The 20,411-nt window shown below is 43.7% G+C and overlaps 1 protein-coding gene across 2 annotated transcripts in view; it reads left to right on the forward strand.

Moving 5' to 3' along the window:
• AGRP (agouti related neuropeptide) overlaps window positions 1-20,411 on the forward strand; it is a 69,165-nt gene that overhangs the window by 26,923 nt on the left and 21,831 nt on the right. Inside the window, exon 4 of one of the 2 annotated variants that reach the window (XM_060185329.1) lies at window positions 11,826-11,892. The exons of the other annotated variant lie outside the window; for it this stretch is intronic. The gene's annotated coding sequence lies outside the window, so the exon portion shown is untranslated. The remainder of the gene's footprint in view (window positions 1-11,825; window positions 11,893-20,411) is intronic. 2 annotated transcript variants of the gene reach the window in all.

Here is a 20,411-nt window from a genome sequence, read left to right on the forward strand (position 1 = left end):
AGAGAGGGGGAGAGAGAGACAGACACCTGCAGACCTGCTTCACCGCATGTGAAGCGACATCCCCGCAGGTTGGAAGTTGGGTGGGGTCCCCTTGCTCGGGGCTTTGCACTTCATACTATGTGCATTTAAACCGGTGCACCACAGCACAGCCCCCATAGTTTTTTTTTCCCCTCTTTGCTCCACCTGGCTATTTGCTGCCCACCTTTTATTTTGTTTTATTTTATTTTTTGTCTCCAGGGTTATCGCTGGGGCTCAATGCCAGCACTACGAATCCACTCCTCCCAGAGGCCATTCCCCTCTTGCCTTTTTTTTTTTTTTCCTGCCTCAAGGGATATTGCTGGGGCTCGGTGCCTGCACTACAAATCCATTGCTCCTGGAGGCTATTTTTTCCTATCTTGTTGCCCTTGTTGTTGTCGTTATTATTATTGTTGTCGCTGCTGCTGTTGTTGTTGGATAGGACAGAGAGAATTGGAGAGAGGAGGGGAAGACAGAGAAGGCGAGAGAAAGATAAACACTTGCAGCTTCACAAACGGGTGGGGAGTAAGGGCTTGAACCGGGATCCTTCCGCTGGTCCTTGTGCTTTGCGCCACATGCGCTTAGTCCGCTGAGCTACTTCCCTACTCCCCAGACTCCAGTTTCTTTGGGATACCTTTCCTGGGGCCACACTCCTCAGGAACCTCTTGTTTGCTCTTGTAATGCCCTTGCTCATGCACCCAGCCAGTATCTGCCTCCTCTTCTGAATGTGTCCTGTTCCTGTCCTGGGCTTCACATTTCTGAGGCCAGGTCCAAGTTGAATTCGTTGATTCTGCCTGATTCTAAGAGAATTTAGGTCTCAAAGTCATGGTGTTTGGGAAAGCAAGGCTAGGCCTGAGGGTCACATAGTAAGCCAGTAGCCAAGCTTACCTTCTTAAATTAACTTCTTACCTTTCCCTCCAATGCTCCTCTGCTCCCCCAAATGCCATTGGGAGTAGAGTCAGGATCCTGTGGGATATTGTGGCAGAGAGTCTTCTAGCCTGGCAGGAAGGCAGCCATCAGCTTGGGTTCTTGAGCAACCACTGTGTCACTAGAGTCTGTCCCAAGGAGGGAGTGTGGACTGGTGACTGCAGGCCAGCATATCTGATGAAAAATTTTAATGAGACTACCTTCTCCCACAGAACCATGAGTGGGAGTGTGGTTTAGGTGTCATGCAGGGAGGGCCCGAGTTCCTGGTGGGTGGCAGCTGTTAGGGTCCCTGGGTTAATTATCTCCAATATCACACAGCAGGAAATGGAATGTGCTGAGGTGGGATCCCCTTCCCTTCCTCCCTTCCTCTCCCCTTCCCTCTCTCCCATCCTCTCTCCCTCCTTCCTTTCCCTCTCCCTCCCTTTCTCCCTTCTTTCCCTTTCTCTCTAGAACTCATCCTACTATGTACCAAACAGAAAATTGAGTTCAGTTTGGTATTCCTCCAGGCCCCACCTCCCTCATCTACTCCAGCCCTTGGGGGGACTTCTTGTTTTCCCCAGAGACTGCTTTTGGAGGAGCCCCCCCCCCTTTGGGCCTCCATTTTTGCCATGCCTCCTTCCTGCTCCATAGCGTTCCCTCGGTGAATTAAACTGTTCTGTAAATAAATAAAAAGTGCTGAACATGCTGCCTGTGCACAACAGGCCTCCCCCAAATGAACCCAAATAGGCCTCTTAACCGTCACCACAATAGAAGAGGAAGGACCCACCCAGTCTTACATTTGTTGTGCTCTCCAAACTCCTTTCTCTTGTTCCAACAAGCACTCTGTTTCACACTTGTGCGTGAACTTTAGCCTGACCTCCGGCATGTTCAAACAATCCCACCTTAAGGGTCAAGAAGGCTCTCAGGACCCTGTTTAGGTGTCCTGGGATCAATCCCCACTTGAGTATGTGTATGGAAACTTACCCACATCATCAAGCAACTCTCATGCACCAGCAAGGTGTTAAACTCAGTTCTGATACCACCTACCTAGAGATAGAGGCAGATTCTCCAGGCTGAGGGTTGAGTCTCCCGAGAAGCCCTCTTTTTCAGATGTTGTTACCTATGCTTCTGATCAGCTAGAGCTTGACCAGAAATTCTGTTTGTTTCTTACTAGACACTGCTCAGCTCTGGCTTATGGTAGTGCTGGGAATTGAACCTGGGACTTTGGAGCCCCAGACATGGAAGCCTTTTTTTTTTTTTTTTGCATAATTATTGTACAAGCTTACCTACTCTGACTGGAAGTTCTCAGGATGTTCTCCCTGAACTTCAAGTGAGTCCAGGTTATTTATTTTCTGTACTTCTGACCCACCAACTATACATTATAGGTTCCCAACAAACCACCATCAGTTTCGATTAATTTACTAGAATGGCACACACAGCTCAGTAAATCCATTTACCCACAAGAGCAATGGTTTATCACACAGGATAAAAGAGGTGGGGGTGGTGAGAAGTACAAGGCACTACCATGCCCTATCTAGCTGGGCCACTTCCCTCAGACTTCCAAGTGTTGTCAACCCAGAAACTTTCTTTTTTTTAATATTTATTTTATTTATTTATTCCCTTTTGTTGCCCTTGTTGTTTTATTGTTGTAGTTATTATTGTTGTTGTCGTTGTTGGATAGGACAGAGAGAAATGGAGAGAGGAGGGGAAGACAGAGAGGAGGAGAGAAAGATAGACACCTGCAGACCTGCTTCACTGCCTGTGAAGCGACTCCCCTGCAGGTGGGGAGCCGGGGTTCGAACCAGGATCCTTATGCAGGTCCTTGTGCTTTGCGCCACCTGCGCTTAACCCGCTGTGCTACAGCCGACTCCCCCCCAGATACTTTCTGAAGTCCCCTTTTATTGGACTTTTTAAATGGAGGCTTCATGACACAGGCATGACTGATGAAATCAGCAACCCTAGGCAACTAAACTCAACTTCTAGTCCCTATTCCCTCTCCAGAAAGTTGAAACTAGAAGTTGCAACCCTCTAATCAGGTAGTTGGTTTCCTAGAAAACATCCACTCCCGTGTTCAGGTGTTTTCTAAACGTGTCACTTATTAGCATAACGAGGGACACCTTCGGGCCATGTGGCGGCACACCTGGTAGAGTACATATTACCATGCACAAGGACCCAGGTTCAAACTCATGGTCCCCACCTGCAGGGGGAAGCCTCAGTAGTGATGAAGTAGTGCCGTGGGTGTCTCTTTCTCCCTCTATTGCCTCCTCCCCTCTCAATTTCTCTCTGTTCTATCAAATAAGGGAAAAGGAAAAAAAAAGGGAAGGGGAGTTAGTGGCCACTTGGAGGCTATGGATTCATTGTGCAGGCATCAAACCCCAGTTATAACTCTGTTGGCAAAAAAAAAACCAAAAAAAAAACCCCTGGGGGTCGGGCGGTGGCGCAGTGGGTTAAGCGCATGTGGGGCAAAGTGCAGGGACCGGCATAAGGATCCCAGTTGGAGCCCCCGGCTCCCCACCTGCAGGGGAGTCACTTTACAGGCGGTGAAGAAGATCTGCAGGTGTCTATCTTTCTCTCCCTCTCTCTGTCTTCCCCTCCTCTCTCCATTTCTTTCTGTCCTGTCCAACAATGAACAACATCAACAATGGCAATAATAATAACCACAACGAGGCTACAACAACAAGGGCAACAAAAAGGGGGAAAAAATGGCCTCCAGGAGCAGTGGATTCATGGTGCAGGCACCGAGCCCAGCAATAACCCTGGAGGGGGAAAAAAAACCCCAAAACACCACCATAAATAAATACTCAACCCTTAGGAAGTCCCAAGGCTTTATGGAGCTATGAGGCAGAAATGTTCGATGAAGACCAAATATTTATGAGAAGCATTCCTTGTCACTTGGCACCTATGTGAGGACGTACTCAGTGGCTGTGAGCTCTGTGGGACTGGGGACCTTGGGGCCTCATTTAGTCCTCCATGTCATACTTTGCCACAGGAGTGCCCAATACATATCCGTTGGATTATGTATGAGTCACTGCCATGGAACACTGCGTTATTTCCTTCCTCTTTGAAGCCATTTGGATAATTTGCTGTGTCAGTGCCCGTTAAATTTTTCTTTCTTCTTTTTATTTTTTTTTCCCCATCAGAGCACTATTCAGTTATACGTAGTGCTCAGTATGGAACCTGGATGGGACTTTCTGCATGCAAGTCCTATGTACTACCATGCACTGACTCTCCTATTCAGTGTGTTAACTTATTTATTAGTGAAAGAGGAGAGAGAGAGAGAGAGAGAGAACATGACTCTGGTATATGCAATGTTGGGGAGGCACTAGGACTTGAGCATGTCTTCTGCCTTAGTCACTGCACCAACTCTGGTGTAGTGGCTGGTTGGTTATTTATTTATTTGCACAAGAGCACTGCTTAGTTCTGGCTTATTGTGGTGCTGGGTATTGAACTGGGAACCTTGGAGCCTCTGGCATGGATGTCTTTTTTTTTTTTTTTTTGCCTACAGGGTTATTGCTTGGGCTGGGTGTCTGCACTACAAATCCACTGCTCCTGGAGGCCATTTTTTTCCTTTTGTTGCCCTTGTTGTTTATCATTGTTGTTATTCTTGTCATTGTTGGATAGGACAGAGAGAAATCGAGAGAGGAGGGGAAGACAGAGAGGGGGAGAGAAAGACAGACACCACTTGTGAAGCGTCTCCCCTGCAGGTAGGGAGCTGGGGTCTGCACCCGGGATCACTGTGCTGGTCCTTGCGCTTGGTGCTGCCTGCACTTAACCCGCAGCACTACTGCCCAGCCCCTGGATGTCTTTTTATAAAGCTGAAAAGTCCTTTGCAACTATTATGCTATCTCCCACACCTGGTCCCTTGATATTTCACTGATTTTTCTCACTGCTTTTTTCCCCTCAAGTTCCCCCAAGAGCACAGAGACTTGATAGTTTCACACTAAAGTTGAAAATGTTCCCCAAGATTCCTCCTTGATTATTTCCTGAAACCTGTTTTTAAACTCTTGGCTGATAAAACCAGTGACTCACATGCTGCGCCTGAGACTTCTCCACAGGGTGTTCTGGCAGGAAATGTGATAGAAGTCAGTGACAAGTTTTTCACTCCCACCCTCTCTCAGTCCTGGATTTTCTTATTGAAAAGCTAGATTTGTTGTATCAGAAAAGCAGGTGGGGTTGTGTTTTTTTTTTTTTTTTTTTTTTGCCTCTAGGGTTATTGCTGGGGCTCCGTGATGGCCCTAGAGAGGGAGAGGAATAGACACCTGCAGACCTGCTTCACCACTTGTGAAGTGACCCCTCTGCAGGTGGGGAGCTGGGGGCTCGAACCGGGATCCTTGCATGGGTCCTACGGTTCCTTACACTTTGTACTATGTGTGCTTAAACCTATGTGCAACCGCCCACGCCCTCTGGGGGTTGGGCTGTTTTTTTCCAAGATAGGCAGTCCTCATTAAGCCAGGGTCCTTGTACCCCCAGGAGTGTGTCACTCTGGAGGTGTCTGCAGAATTTCTCAGGTGCCTTACCTGGAGACTCTGCTAAGTCACTTATTATTTTTTAAATTAATTTATTAATGAGAAAGCAGGAGAGAAAGAATCAGACATTACTCTGGTACATGTGATGCCGGGGATTGAACTAGGGACCTCATGCTTAAGGGTCCAATGCTTTGTCCGCTGTGCTACCTCCCAGACCACAGTCACTTTTTATTTTTATTTATTTATTTTTACCAGAGCACTGCTCAGCTCTAGCTTCTTGTAGTGTAGGGGATTGAATCTGCGACTTTGGAGCCTCAGGCATTAGTCTCTTTGCATAACCATTAAGCTAACCCTGGCCAGTTACTTTTGATGAATATGTATATGTGTATGTATATCTCCCTGCAATGGAAATATGTGTATGATTTATTACAAAAACAGAGGTGAATTTAAAAAAAAAATTATTTATTCCCTTTTGTTGCCCTTGTTGTTTTATTGTTGTAGTTATTATTGTAGTTACTGATGTCATTGTTATTGGATAGGACAGAGAGAAATGGAGAGAGGAGGGGAAGACAGAAAGGGGAGAGAAAGACACCTGCAGACCTGCTTCAACGCTTGTGAAGCAACTCCCTTGCTGGTGGGGAGCCGGGGACTCCAACCGGGATCCTTATGCCGGTCCTTGCGCTTTGTGCCACGTGCGCTTAACGTGCTGTACTACCGCCTGACTCCCAGGAATGAATTTTTCAAAATTTATTTATTTATTTTTAATAGTTTTATTTACTTATTCCCCTTTGTTGCCCTTGTTGTTTTATTGTTGTAGTTATTATTGTTGTCATCGTTGTTGGATAGGACACAGAGAAATGGCGAGAGGAGAGGAAGACAAAGAGGGGGAAGAGAAAGACACCTGCAGACCTGCTTCACTGCCTGTGAAGCGACTCCCCTGCAGGTGGGAAGACAAAGAGGGGGAGAAAAAGACAGACACCTACAGACCTGCTTCACCGCCTGTGAAGCGACTCCACTGCAGATGCGGAGCTGTGGGCTCAAACCGGGATCCTTACGCTGGTCCTTGTGCTTCACACCACCTGCGCTTAATCTGCTGCGCTACCGCCCGACTCCCTTAAATTAATTTTTAATTTTTTTTAAAAGAGTTTATTTATTTATTAATGAGAAAGATAGAGGAGAGAGAGAAAGAACCAGACATCACTCTGGTACATGTGCTGCCGGGGACTGAACTCAGGTCCTCATGCTTCAGAGTCCGATGCCCTATCCACTGTGCCACCTCCCGGACCACCCTTATTTTTTTTAACATTTATTTATTTTCTCTTTTGTTGCCCTTTTAAAATTATTGTTGTAGTTATTATTGTTGTTATTGATGTCGTCATTGTTGGATAGGACAGAGCGATGGAGAGAGGAGGGGAAGACAGAGAAGGGGAGAGAAAGACACCTGAAGACCTAATTCACCGCCTGTGTAGCGACACCCCTGCTGGTGGGGAGCCGGGGGCTCGAACCGGGATCCTTATTGTTTATTGCAGTTGTTGTTTATCGTAGTTGTTTATCGTAGTTGTTATTATTGTTGTCGGATAGGACAGAGAGAAACAGAGGAGGTAAAGCCAGAGTGGGGGAGAGATAGACACCTGCAGACCTGCATCACCGCCTGTTAAGCAAAGCCCCATACAGGTGGGGAGTTGGGGGCTTGAACCGGGATTCTTACGCAGGTCCTTGCGCTTTACGCCATGTACGCTTAACCCGCTGTGCCACTGCCCGGCTCCTAAAAACAGAAATGAATTTTAAAAATATTAGTAAGCAGAAATCTTGCAAGATTGCTAAATTGAGAGGAACTATTAGAATAGCATTTGTTACAGGGTCACAGGAGTGTGAGCTGAAATCTGAGGATTCTGGCATTGACCTAGGTAGCAGAAGCAGCTCAGGGCTTAGTGGTTACTCCATCTGGGATCTGCTGGGGTCAGTATTTAAAAAATTTTAAATGTTCATTGGAGTTTTAATGCTCTGGATCAACTTTTTAAAAATTATCTTTTTAAAAATTTGTTGGATAGAGATAGAAATGGAGAGGGGAGATAGACACCTGCAACCCTGCTTCACCACTCATGAAGCTTTCCCCCTGAAGGTGGGGATCGTGGGCTTGAACTGGGGTCCTTGTGCATTATAACATGTCCACTCAACCTGGTGTGCCTGTTTTTTTAAAAAAACATATTTATTTATTTTCCTTTTTTGTTGCCCATGTTTTTATCACTGTTGTGGTTATTATTATTGTTATTGATGTCATTGTTGTTGGATAGGACAGAGAGAAGTGGAGAAAGGGGGGGAAGACAGAGAGGAGAAGAGAAAGATAGATAACCTGCAGATCTGCTTCACTGCTTGTGAAGTGACTCCCTGCAGGTGGGGAGCCGGGGGCTTGAACCAGGATACTTATGCCGGTCCTCAAGTTTCGTGCCATGTGTGCCTAACCCACTGTGCTACAGCCTGATCCCCTGGATCAACTTTCTTTCAAAATATTTTATTTATTTATTAATGAGAAACATAGGAAGAGAGAGAAAGAACCAGGCATCACCCTGGTACATGGGCTTCCGGGGATTGAACTCAGGACCTCATGCTTGAGAGTCCAATGCTTTATCCACTGTGCCACCTCCCGGACCTCTCAACTTTTTTTTTTAAATATTTGCTTATTTTTCTTTTTGTTGCCCTTGTTTTTTATTATTGTTGTAGTTATTATTATTGTTGTTATTGATGTCATCATTGTTGGATAGGACAGAGAAAAATAGAAAGAGGAGGGGAAGACAGAAACGGGGAGAGAAAAATAGACACCTGCAGACCTGCTTCACCACTTGCAAAGCGACTTCCCTGCAGGTGGAGAGCTGGGGGCTTGAACTGGGATCCTTGCACTTTGCACCACCTGTGCCATCTGCACTTAACCTGCTGCACTACCACCCAACTTCCTGGATCAACTTTTTAAGATAGAAAAAGGAGGCTGGGTGGCAGTGTACCTGGTTACACGCTTATAGTATTATGTGCAAGGACCCACACAGGATCCTGGTTGGAGTCCCAGCTCTCCACCTGCAGTGGGGACACTTCACAAGTGGTGAAGCAGGCCTGCAGGTGTCATCTTTCTCTCTTCCTCTCTTTCCCCTTCCTTTCTCAATTTCTCTCTGTCTTATCAAATAAATAAATAAATGGACAAAGTGGCTTCTGGGAGCAGTGGTGGGTTCATAGCACTGCCACTGAACCCCAGTGATAATCTTGGTGGCAAAAAATTAAAAAAAAAAATAGAGACAGAGAAACAGAAGGAAAGATACAACAGCACCAAAGCTTCCTCCAGTGGAGGAAACCTGCCTTTAACCTGTTGTAGTGTATGAAGTGTTGAACTCTCAAACATGAGGTTCCAAATTCAATTGCTAGTATCACATGTATATTGGAAATTATTATAGGAGGGGCCAGGTGGTGGCACATCTGGTAGAGTACACACATTGCTATGTTTGAGGACCCAGGTTTAAGACTGAAGGGGGAAACTTCACCAGCAGTGAAGCAGTGCTGTAGGTGTGTGTGCACCTCTCTATATCTCTGACTCTCACTATCAAAGAAAGAAAAAGTGGCCAGGAGGTGGCATAGTGCTTAAAGTGTTGGATTCACAAGTATGAAGTACCCAGGTTTAAGACTGAAGGGGGAAACTTCACCAGCAGTGAAGCAGTGCTGTAGGTGTGTGTGCACCTCTCTATATCTCTGACTCTCACTATCAAAGAAAGAAAAAGTGGCCAGGAGGTGGCATAGTGCTTAAAGTGTTGGATTCACAAGTATGAAGTACCCAGGTTTAAGACTGAAGGGGGAAACTTCACCAGCAGTGAAGCAGTGCTGTAGGTGTGTGTGCACCTCTCTATATCTCTGACTCTCACTATCAAAGAAAGAAAAAGTGGCCAGGAGGTGGCATAAAGTGTTGGATTCACAAGTATGAAGTACTGAGTTTATTGCTGGCATCTCATATGTTGGAGTGATGCTGTAGGTCTCTCCTTCTCTTCCTCCTCTTTCTCATTAATAAATCGATCAATCTAAAAGAGAGAGAGAAAAGGAGGTCAGGTGGTGGTGCATTAGTTGAGCACACACAGTATCATGCACAAGGACCCAGGTTCAAGTTCTCACTCCCCACCTACAGGGGCAAGCTCTATGAGCAGTGAAGCACCACTGCAGGTGCTTCTTTCACTCCCCATCTCCCCCTCCTTGCAATCTCTCTCTGTCCTATTAACAACAAACAAGCAAAACACACAAAGAAAAAAAAAAAGGGAAAAAAATGGCCTCCGGAAGCAGTGGATTCATAGTGCAGGTACTGAGGCCCAAAGATAAATCTGGGCACAAGAGAGAAAGATAGAGAGAAAGAAAGAGAAAGGTGACCACTAGGAGGGTAGTATGGTTGTAGGCACTGAACCCCTGTGATAATCCTGGCTGCAAAAAAAATAATTACTATGCAGTCATACTATCATGCATGAGGTACTGGGTTTAATCCTAGTACCACCATAAGGCAGAGCTAAGCACTCAAAAGAATGGGAAAGAAATTATGAATTTGAAGATGATGACAGTAGAGAAATCCACAGGGCCCTTTGAAGCATGGAATCCTTTTTTTTTTTTTTTTTTTGCCTCCAGGGTTATTACTGGGACTCAGTGCCTGCATCATGAATCCACTGCTCCTGGAGGCCACTTTCCCCCCTCTTTGTTGCCCTTGTTGTTGTAGCCTTGTTGTGGTTATTGTTGTTGTTGATGTCATTTGTTGTTGCATAGGACAGAGAGATAGAGAGAGGAGGGAAGACAGAGGGGGGAAAGAAAGATACCTGCAGACCTGCTTCACCACTTGTGAAGCGACCCCCTGCCCCTGCAGGTGGGGCTCAAATTTTTGTCTCAGCTTGGGGTGCAGTACTTTAGCAGTTTTTTTTGGGTTTGTCTCCATCACATCAAGACAATGTATCCGTAAGCCACACTTGGTTTCTCTCCTCTTTCCTAAGCTGAGAGTTCCATAGAAATGCACAGGTGTGAGGGAGTCCAGCAGTAGTTCAGCGGGCTAAGTGCACGTGGCGCAAAGCACAAGGACCATCCTAAGGATCCTGGTTCGAGTCCCTGGCTCCCCATCTGCAGCGGAGTTGCTTCACAGGCAGTGACGCAGGTCTGCAGGTGTCTATCTTTCTCTTCCCCTCTCTGTCTTCCCCTCCTCTCTCTATTTCTCTCTGTCCTATCCAACAACAACAACAACATCAATAACAACAATAACAACTACAACAATAAAAAGGGCAACAAAAGGGAATAAATAAATATTAAAAAATTTAAAAAAATGCACAGGTGTGAGCTGAGTAGGTTGGGGGACATTGGCATCTGAGCATACTCCTTTATATGGATTATGTACACCATTTGAACCTGCCTAAGTTTGACCTGGGGTAGGTAACATCTAAATGAAGATGGATTTGCTGTTTGGCCTGGCTAAGCTAGTGATTTGTGGACCATTCAGTACCTAGCTCCTCATGGGCAGGTCTAACCACATGGACATGTGATACCCCATGATCATGAACTCAAATGATATCATGGCCAGGAATTACTCTTCTAATGAGTCCTTTGGCCTTCACCAGACCTAAACATCTTCAGCTTGAAACTCAGGTGCTGCTGGGACTTGCCCAGCACTCCCTGCAGCTGCTTTTCTTTGTCCTGGGATCTATCTGCCTGATCATTTAGCTCAAGTGGCAGTTCTGCTCAGACTGCAGCTTGGACCTGCATCAGCATAAGCTCTTGTTCCAGAAATCACTCAAAATTAGCAAGCTTTCACATCACCTGATCAGTGGGTCAGAACAAGACACCAAAATGTATTCTTCTAAAAGACAAATAAGAACAGACGTACAAAAAGAAAAAAACAAAACAAAACAGGACAAACACCAGAAGGCTAGTAGTAAAATAATGGAGTTAAAACAACCATATCAGTAACTTGTGTAATAATCAGATGTACGGGAGTCGGGCGGTAGTGCAGCGGGTTAAGCGCACGTGGTGCAAAGCACAAGGGCTAGAGTAAGGATCCTGGTTCGAGCCCCCAGCTCCCCACCTGCAGGGGAGTAGCTTCACAAGTGGTGAAGCAGGTCTGCAGGTATCTATCTTTCTCTCCCCTCTCTATCTTCCCCTCCTCTCTCCATTTCTCTCTGTCCTATCCAACAATGACAACATCAATAACAACAACTACAACAACAATAAAAAACAAGGGCAACAAAAGGGAAAATAAATATAAGAAAATAGTCAGATGTACATGTATTAAAATGCTACAAAAGGACAAAAGATTTTCTTTGCATTCATTCATTCTTTCTTTCTTTCTTCCTTCTTCTTCTTCTTCTTCTTCTTCTTCTTCTTCTTCTTCTTCTTCTTCTTCTTCTTCTTCTTCTTCTTCTTCTTCTTCTTCTTTTTAACCAGAGCACTGTTCAGCTCTGGCTTATGGTGATGTGGGGTATTGAACCTGGGACTTTGGAGCCTCAGGCATGTGAGTCTCTTTTCTTTTTTTTTTAAATTTATTTCTTTATTGGGGAATTAATGTTTTACATTCAACAGTAAATACAATAGTTTGTACATGCATAACATTCCCCAGTTTCCCATTTAACAATACAACCCCCACGATGTCATTTACCATTCTTCATGGACCTGTATTCTCCCTACCCACCCACCCACCCCAGAGTCTTTTACTTGGGTGCAATATGCCAATTCCATTTCAGGTTTTACTTGTGCTTTCTTTTCTGATCTTGTTTTTCAACTTTTGCCTGAGAGTGAGATCATCCCATATTCATCCTTCTGTTTCTGACTTATTTCACTCAACATGATTTTTTCAAGGTCCATCCAAGACCGGCTTCTTCTTCTTCTAGCGTTTGCCCTTCTTCCGTAGGCAGTCAACAGCGTCAGGTTGAGCCTGATGTAAAGTTTCGAGACCTTCTTTGAATTTGGAGAGGTGGCAGTCATTGACTATGTGGGTCATAGTCTGTCTGTAGCCGCAGGGGAAGTTCGGGTCATCTCTGGCTCCCCAGCGATGGAACATAGCGGCGCACCGGCCATGGCCTGTTCGATAGCGATTGAGGAGGGCCCAATCATAACGTGCTAGGTCAAAGCCGGGTTGACGCTTGCAGGGGTCTGTGATGAGGTGTTTGTTCTTTACCTCAGCTGACTGCCAACTCTGTTTCCAAGAGACTGGAACAGAGAAGTTCAGTGTAGGCGTAGGGGACCAGATTGGGTGACGAGACGTCAAGCGTTGGACAGGGTGGGCGAAGATATCCACGTATATTGGCAGGTCCGGTCGAGCGTAGACATGGGAAATGAACTTAGATGATGCCGCATCCCAACGAATATCTGGTGGGGCGACGTTGCTAAGAACTGGCAGCCATGGAACCGGGTGGAACGGATGGTTCCAGAAATTATCCTCATGGAGGAATATAATTTGGAATCGACCAAGTGGACATGGGGGCTACGGAACCATACTGGGGCACAGTATTCTGCAGTGGAATAGCATAATGCCAGAGATGATGATCGTAGTGTGGAAGCGCTCGCACCCCATGAGGAGCTGGCCAGTCTTGCAATGATGTTATTCCTCGTGCCCACCTTTGCTGCAGTTTTTATGAGATGTTCGTGAAATGACAGAGTGCGATTGAGAGTAACACCAAGGTAGACTGGCTGGGCTTCATGCCGGATTCTCGTATCACCAAGCTGCACATTAAGCTCACGCGAGGCCGAGGCATGGTGTAGATGATGGAAAACAGATGATACCGTTTTTGCAGTGCTAGGGATTAGTCGCCATTTTTTACAGTGATCAGATATCAGAGACATGTCTTTCGTGAGTGTTTCCTCGAGGATGTCAAACTTGGATGCCTGAGTTGCACAGCAGATGTCATCAGCGTAGATGAACTTCCTTGAAGAAGTTTCTGGGAGGTCGTTGATGTAAATATTAAATAGCGTAGGAGCCAGAACAGAGCCCTGGGGGAGGCCACTTGAGACAAGTCTCCATCTGCTAGACTTGTCACCCAGATGCACCCGGAATCTTCTGTTTTGGAGAAGAAACGATATAGTGTTGGCCACCCATGGAGGCAGGCATCTTGAGATCTTGACTAGGAGACCAGGGTGCCAGACCGTGTCATAGGCTGCTGTGAGATCAACAAAGACAGCACCCGTCTTTAAATTCTTCTGGAATCCATTTTCAATGTAAGTTGAGAGGGCCAGGGCTTGTTCGCAGGTAGATCTTCCTGGGTGGAAACCAGCTTGGGCGGGTGATAGGAATTTCTCTGTAAGATGAGAAATACGTGACAGAAGCAGCCTCTCAAGGAGTTTATAACACACGTAGAGGAGAGAAATTGGTCTATAGCTGGCGGCCAGTGTTGGGTCTTTCTTTGGTTTCAAAACCGCTATAATCTTCGCACGACGCCAAACTTTGGGCATAGACTCAGATTCCAAGATGTGGGACAGGAATGAAGCGAGCCACTTCTTTGCCGCGGGACCCAGGTTAAGAATGAGTTCTGGGGTGATGTTATCATAGCCAGCAGCTGTTCCCGGTTTAACCCTCTTCAAAGCGTCTTCCAGTTCAGACAGTGTAAAGGGAGAGAGTTTTGGAGATGGACAAGATAACTGGACAAGATCGGCTGAAAACGGTGAAGTCACCATTTTTTTTTTTACAGCTGAATAGTATTCCATTGTGTATATAGACCACAACTTGCTCAGCCACTCATCTGTTGTTGGACACCTGGGTTGCTTCCAGGTTTTGGCTATTACAAATTGTGCTGCCAAGAACATATGTGTACACAGATCTTTTTGGATGGATGTGTTGGGTTCCTTAGGATATATCCCCAGGAGAGGAATTGCAGGATCATAGGGTAGGTCCATTTCTAGCCTTCTGAGAGTTTTCCAGACTGTTCTCCACAGAGGTTGGACTAATTTGCATTCCCACCAGCAGTGTAGGAGGGTTCCTTTGACCCCACACCCTCTCCAGCATTTGCTGCTGCTACCTTTTCTGATGTATGACATTCTCACAGGAGTGAAGTGATATCTCATTGTTGTCTTTATTTGCATATCTCTGACAATCAGAGACTTGGAGCATTTTTTCATGTGTTTCTCGGCCTTTTGGATCTCTTCTGTGGTGAATATTCTGTCCAAGTCCTCCCCCCATTTTTGGATGGGGTTATTTGTTGTCCTGTTGTTGAGTCTGGCAAGCTCTTTATATATGTTGGTTATTAAACTCTTATCTGATGTATGGCATGTAAAGATCTTCTCCCATTCTGTGAGGGGTCTCTTGGTTTGCATAGTGGTTTCTTTTGCTGTGAGAAGCTTTTTAATTTGATGTAGTCCCATAGGTTTATACTTGCCTTAGTCTTCTTTGTAATTGGATTCATTTCATTGAAAATGTCTTTAAAATTTATGTGGAAAAGAGTTCTGCCAATATTTTCTTCTAAGTATTTGATAGTTTGTGGTCTAACATCCAAGTCCTTGATCCACTTGGAATTTACTTTTGTATTTGGTGAAATACAGTGATTCAGTTTCATTCTTCTGCATGTTTCAACCCATTGTTTCCAACACCACTTGTTGAAGAGACTCTGCTTTCCCCATGTAATAGTCTGGGCACCTTTGTCAAAGATTAGATGTCCATAGGTGTGGGGCCTCATTTCTGGGCTCTCAATTCTATTCCACTGGTCAGTATGTCTATTCATATTCCAGTACCAAGCAGTTATGATGACAATGGCCCTATAATACAGTCTGAGATCTGGGAGTGTGATGCCTCCAGTTCTATTCTTTTTTCTCAAGATTGTTTTGGCAATTCTAGGTCTTTTCTGGTTCCAGATAAACATTTGTAGCATTTTTTCTATTCTCCTAAAAAAATGTGCTTGGGATCTTGATGGGGATAGCATTAAATTTGTAGATGGCTCTGGGTAATATATTCATTTTGATGATGTTAATTCTTCCAACCCATGAACATGGAATATCTTTCCACTTCTTTGTGTCTTTTTCAATTTCTTTGAGTAGTGACTCATAATTTTCAGTATACAAGTCTTTCATTTCTTTGGTTAGGTTTACTCCTAGATATTTTATTGTTTTAGTTGCTATAGTAAAAGGAATTGATTTCTGGATTTCAATTTCTTCTAGCTTAGTGTTTGCATAGAGGAATGCCACTGACTTTTGAATGTTAATTTTGTAGCCTGACACCTTACTGTATTGCCTGATGATTTCCAAAAGCTTCTTGCTGGATTCCTTAGGTTTTTCCATGTATACTATCATGTCATCTGCAAATAAGGAGAGTTTGACTTCTCTTCCAATCTGTATCCCTTTAATTCCTTGCTCCTGCCTGATTGCTATGGCAAGAACTTCCAACACTATGTTGAATAGTAATGGTGATAGTGGGCAGCCCTGTCTAGTACCTGATCTGAGTGGAAATGCTTCCAGTTTTTCACCATTGAGTATGATGTTGGCTGTAGGTTTGCTATATATAGACTCCACTATCTTCAGGAATTTTCCATCTATTCCAATTTTTTGTAGTGTTTTGATCATAAAGGGATGTTGTATTTTGTCAAAGGCTTTCTCTGCATCTATTGATATGACCATGTGGTTTTAGGTCTTGCTTTTGTTGATGTGGTGGATCACATTGATTGATTTACATATATTAAACCAACCTTGCATGCCTGGGATAAACCCCACTTGGTCATGATGAACAATCTTTTTGATATACTGCTGTATCCGGTTGGCTAGAATTTTGTTCAATATTTTAGCATCTATGTTCATCAGAGATATTGGTCTGTAGTTTTCTTTTTTGGTTGTGTCCTGTCTGCTTTTGGTATCAGGGTGATGTTGGCTTCATAGAAGCTGGCAGGGAGTATTCCAGTGTCTTCAATCTTCTGGAAGACTTTTAAAAGTAGAGGTATTAGTTCTTCTTTGAAGGTTTTGTAGAATTCATTTGTAAAACCATCTGATCCAGGACTTTTATTTTTGGGGAGATTTTTGATAACTGATTCAATTTCATTAGCTGTGATGGGCCTGTTCATGTTATCTACTTCCTCTTTACTTAGTTTTGGAAGTTGGTAGGTATCTAGAAAATCGTCCATTTCTTCCAGGTTCTCTAGCTTGGTGGCATATAGTTGTTCATAGAAGTCTCGCATGATATGTTGAATTTCTGTGGTGTCTGTTGTGATATCTCCTCTTTCATTTACTATCCAATTTATTTGGGTCTTCTCCCTTTTTTGTTTTGTGAGTCTGGCTAAAGGTTTGTCGATTTTGTTTACTCTTTCGAAGAACCAACATTTACTTTTGTTGATCTTTTGTATGGTTTTCCTATTCTCAATGTTATTTATTTCTGCCCTAACTTTAGTGATTTCTGTCCTTCTGGTTGCTTTAGGGTTCCTTTGTTGTTCTTCTTCTAGGTCTTTAAGATGTGCAATCAGGCTGTTTATTTGTGCTTTTTCTTGTTTCCTAATGTGTGCCTGTATAGCTATGAACTTCCCTCTTAGGACTGCTCTAGCTGTGTCCCAAATATTTTGATAGCTTGTGTCTTCATTTTCATTGAACTCTCAAAACATTTTGATTTCTTCCTTTATTTCCTCTTTGACCCAGAAATTGTTAAGAAGTGTACTGTTGAGCTTCCACATTTTGGCACTGTTACTAATCTTTTGTTGATTGTTAAGTGTTAGTTTAATTCCACTGTGGTCTGAGAAGATGCTTGTGATGATTTCAATGCTCTTGAATTGGCTGATGCTGTCTTTGTGGCCTAATATATGGTCTATCCTTGAGAATGGCCCATGTGGATTTGAGTAAAATGTGTATTCTAGTTTCTTGGGATGAATGACTCTGAAAATGTCCAATAGTTCTAGTTTATCTATCTCTTCATTTAGATCCCTTATGTCTTTATTGATTTTCTGCCTGGATGATCTGTCAAGTTGATAGAGTGGGGTGTTGAAGTCCCCTACTATGATTGTGTTACTGTTAATATATTGCTGTAGCTCTTTCAGTAGATGTTTGATGTATTTAGATGGCTTCTCATTGGGTGCATAGATGTTAATAATTGTTAAGTCCTCTTGATTGACTGATCCTCTGAGCATTAAGTAGTGTCCATTCCTATCTTTTAAAATCTTATCTATTTTAAAGTCTATCATGTCAGATATGAGAATAGCTGCTCCTGCCCTTTTTTGTGGGCCACTGGCTTGTATGATAGTTTTCCATCCTTTCACTTTAAGTCTGTGTTTGTCTTGTTGAGTTAGGTGGGTTTCCTGTAGAGAGCATATTGTTGGGTTGTGTTTTCTGATCCATCTTCCTACTCTGTGTCTTTTAATAGGTGAATTCAGGCCATTCACATTTATTGATATCAAAGATTGAAGATATTTTAATGCCATTCTTGTAGAGTTTTAGAGTGTTTTAATATATGTCCTATTTGTGGTGGTCTGATTGTTTATAGAAGACCTTTCAGAACTTCTTTCAGGGCAGGCTTGGTGATAGTTGATTCCTTCAACTGTTGCTTGTCTGAGAAGGTTTTGATGCCTCCATCTAGTCTGAATGACAGTCTAGCAGGATATAGTATTCTTGGTTGAAAGCCTTTCTCATTGAGCACTCGATAGATATCTTGCCATTCTCTTCTGGCCTGTAGTGTTTGTATGGAGAAGTCTGCTGCTAATCTTATGGGTTTTCCTTTGTAGGTGACTCTGTTTTTCTCTTGCAGCCTTCAGGATCCTTTCTTTATCCTTATTCCTTTCCATTCTAAGTATGACATGTCTTGGTGTCTTTAGGTCTGGGTTAATTCTGGTTGGGACCCTCTGGGCTTCTTGAATTTTTATGTCTTTGATGTTGTCTAGACTAGAGAAGTTTTCAGCTACTATGGCCTGGAAAATGCTTTCTTCCTCTCCTTCTCTTTCTTCCTCTGGTATGCCAATAATGCGTATATTGTTTCTTTTGAAGTCATCCCATAGGACTCTGTTGTTGTTTTCAGCATCTCTTAATCTCTTTTTGAGATCTCTTACTTCTTTTTTAGTTGTCTCTAATTCATCCTCAATCTTGCTAATTCTGTCTTCAGCCTCATAGATTCTATTCTCTCTGCCCTCTACTGTTTTCTGGAGCTCATCTATTTTGTTGCCCTGCTCTGATACTGTTTTAGCTTGTTCAGCTAGTTGCATTCTTAGCTCAGCGATTTCAGCTTTCAGCTCTCTAATAACCATGAGATAATTAGTATTTTCTTCCATATTCTCATTTGTTGTTCCTGCATTTCTGATTACAATTTTTTAAATTCTTTACTCCTGTTATTATTTCCTTAGCTAATGTTTGGATGTTGAACTCGTTATTTTGTGCTTCACCCTCTGGAGGACTTTTAGCTGGACTCTTGTCCTGGTTCGAGTCTCCAATATTTTTTCTTGTTGTTTTAACCATTTTATATATTATGTTATGAGTTCCCTTTATCAGTACTTTTCAAATTATTGATCACTATTGCCTGGATTGACTTGTGTCTAAGTAAGTTAATTAAAGGGTTCACAGTGGTGGAAGTTAACAGTTATTTCAATTCCTGAATTGGAGCTCAGTGCTTTAAAAGCCTCTTTTTTTTTTTTTTTTCCTTCCCTGTAGGCTATGGGAGCCTGAGGGCTTTTAAACTATCAATAGGCTTCTTAGCTTAATCACTGACTCCTGACCAAGAGATAAAGCAGGGTGTGGCAGAGATAATCCAGTGGTTATGCAAAGAGACTTTCACAGCCCCTCAGCTATGCCACAGAGGTATAGGTCTTCTGAGTTTCCTGGTTAGATCTCTGTCCCCTGGTGTCCCTCCCTGTCACTGCTCCAGATTCTGAGGGTAGTAGCAATGGAGACTCAGAGTTGCACTTGGTGAGTCTCTGGGGAGTCCTCTCCTCCCTTAAGCTGTCCCCTTGTTGGTGGAGTAGACTGGAGGTGGTGTCTCCACTGATAAACTGCTGAACTGTTAGCAGTCACTTAATCTCTCCTTAGGCCCCTCTCTCCTCTCTGTCACCAGCCACACGTGTTTGTACTCACCGGTGATTTAGTGGGTTCCTGTGGTCATTCTAGTCCTGTCTTGTTTCGGTCCCGGGTGGTCTCCTTTGGTATTCCTAGTTGATCCGGGAGAGGAGAGGAGAGGAGAGGAGAGAAAGCGATCTGAGTCTCTTTTCATAACCATTATGCTATCTACCATCCACCCAATGACAGAAATTTTCTTTTTTTAATAATTTCATATTTATTTTACCTTTTGTGGCCCTTGTTGTTTTAGTTATTATTGTTGTGTGCTTAACCCACTGTGCTACCTCCTGACTTCCTAGAAATTTTGAAATAAATGAAAAGAATGACATAATTATAACCACACTTTTATTTTTATTTATTTAGTATTTGGTGTCAGGGATTGATCCAGAATCTCATCTGTGCAAAACATATGTTCTAGGGAGTTAGGAAGTGACTCATCAGGTAGCATATATGTTACTGTGTACAAGGACCAGGGTTTGAGTCTCTGGTCACCACATTGGAGTGTCTGCAAAGGGGAGGCTTCGTATGGGGTAGAAAGATGCCCTTGTGTCTCTCTTCTTTCTCTCTCTCTCTCCCTCTCTATCTTGCACTATCTAAAACAATTGTGTAGGAACTGAGCCTCACAGGTAGTCCTGGTGGCAACAAAACAAACAAAAAAAGCATATGCTTTGGGGGTCGGGCGGTAGTGCAGTGAGTTAAATGCATATGGCGTGAAGCACATGGACCAGTGTAAGGATCCCAATTCAAGCCCCTGGCTCCCCACCTGCAGGGGAGTTGCTTCACGGGTGGTGAAGCAGGTCTGCAGGTGTCTGTCTTTCTTTCTTCCTGTCTCCTCTCCTCACTTGATTTCTCTCTATCCTATCCAGCAATGACAACAACAATAATAATGATAACAACAAGGGTAACAACAACAGCAACAGAATGGAAAAAAATGGCCTCCAGGAGCAGTGGATTTGTAGTGTAGGTGCCTATATTACAATTATACATCATATACATTTATTTAGAGATTTAGAGAATGAGTGCTGCCCAAACTAGAGA

This window comes from Erinaceus europaeus, chromosome 2, assembly GCF_950295315.1.
Source record: "Erinaceus europaeus chromosome 2, mEriEur2.1, whole genome shotgun sequence".
In the NCBI taxonomy this organism is placed as follows: domain Eukaryota; kingdom Metazoa; phylum Chordata; class Mammalia; order Eulipotyphla; family Erinaceidae; genus Erinaceus; species Erinaceus europaeus.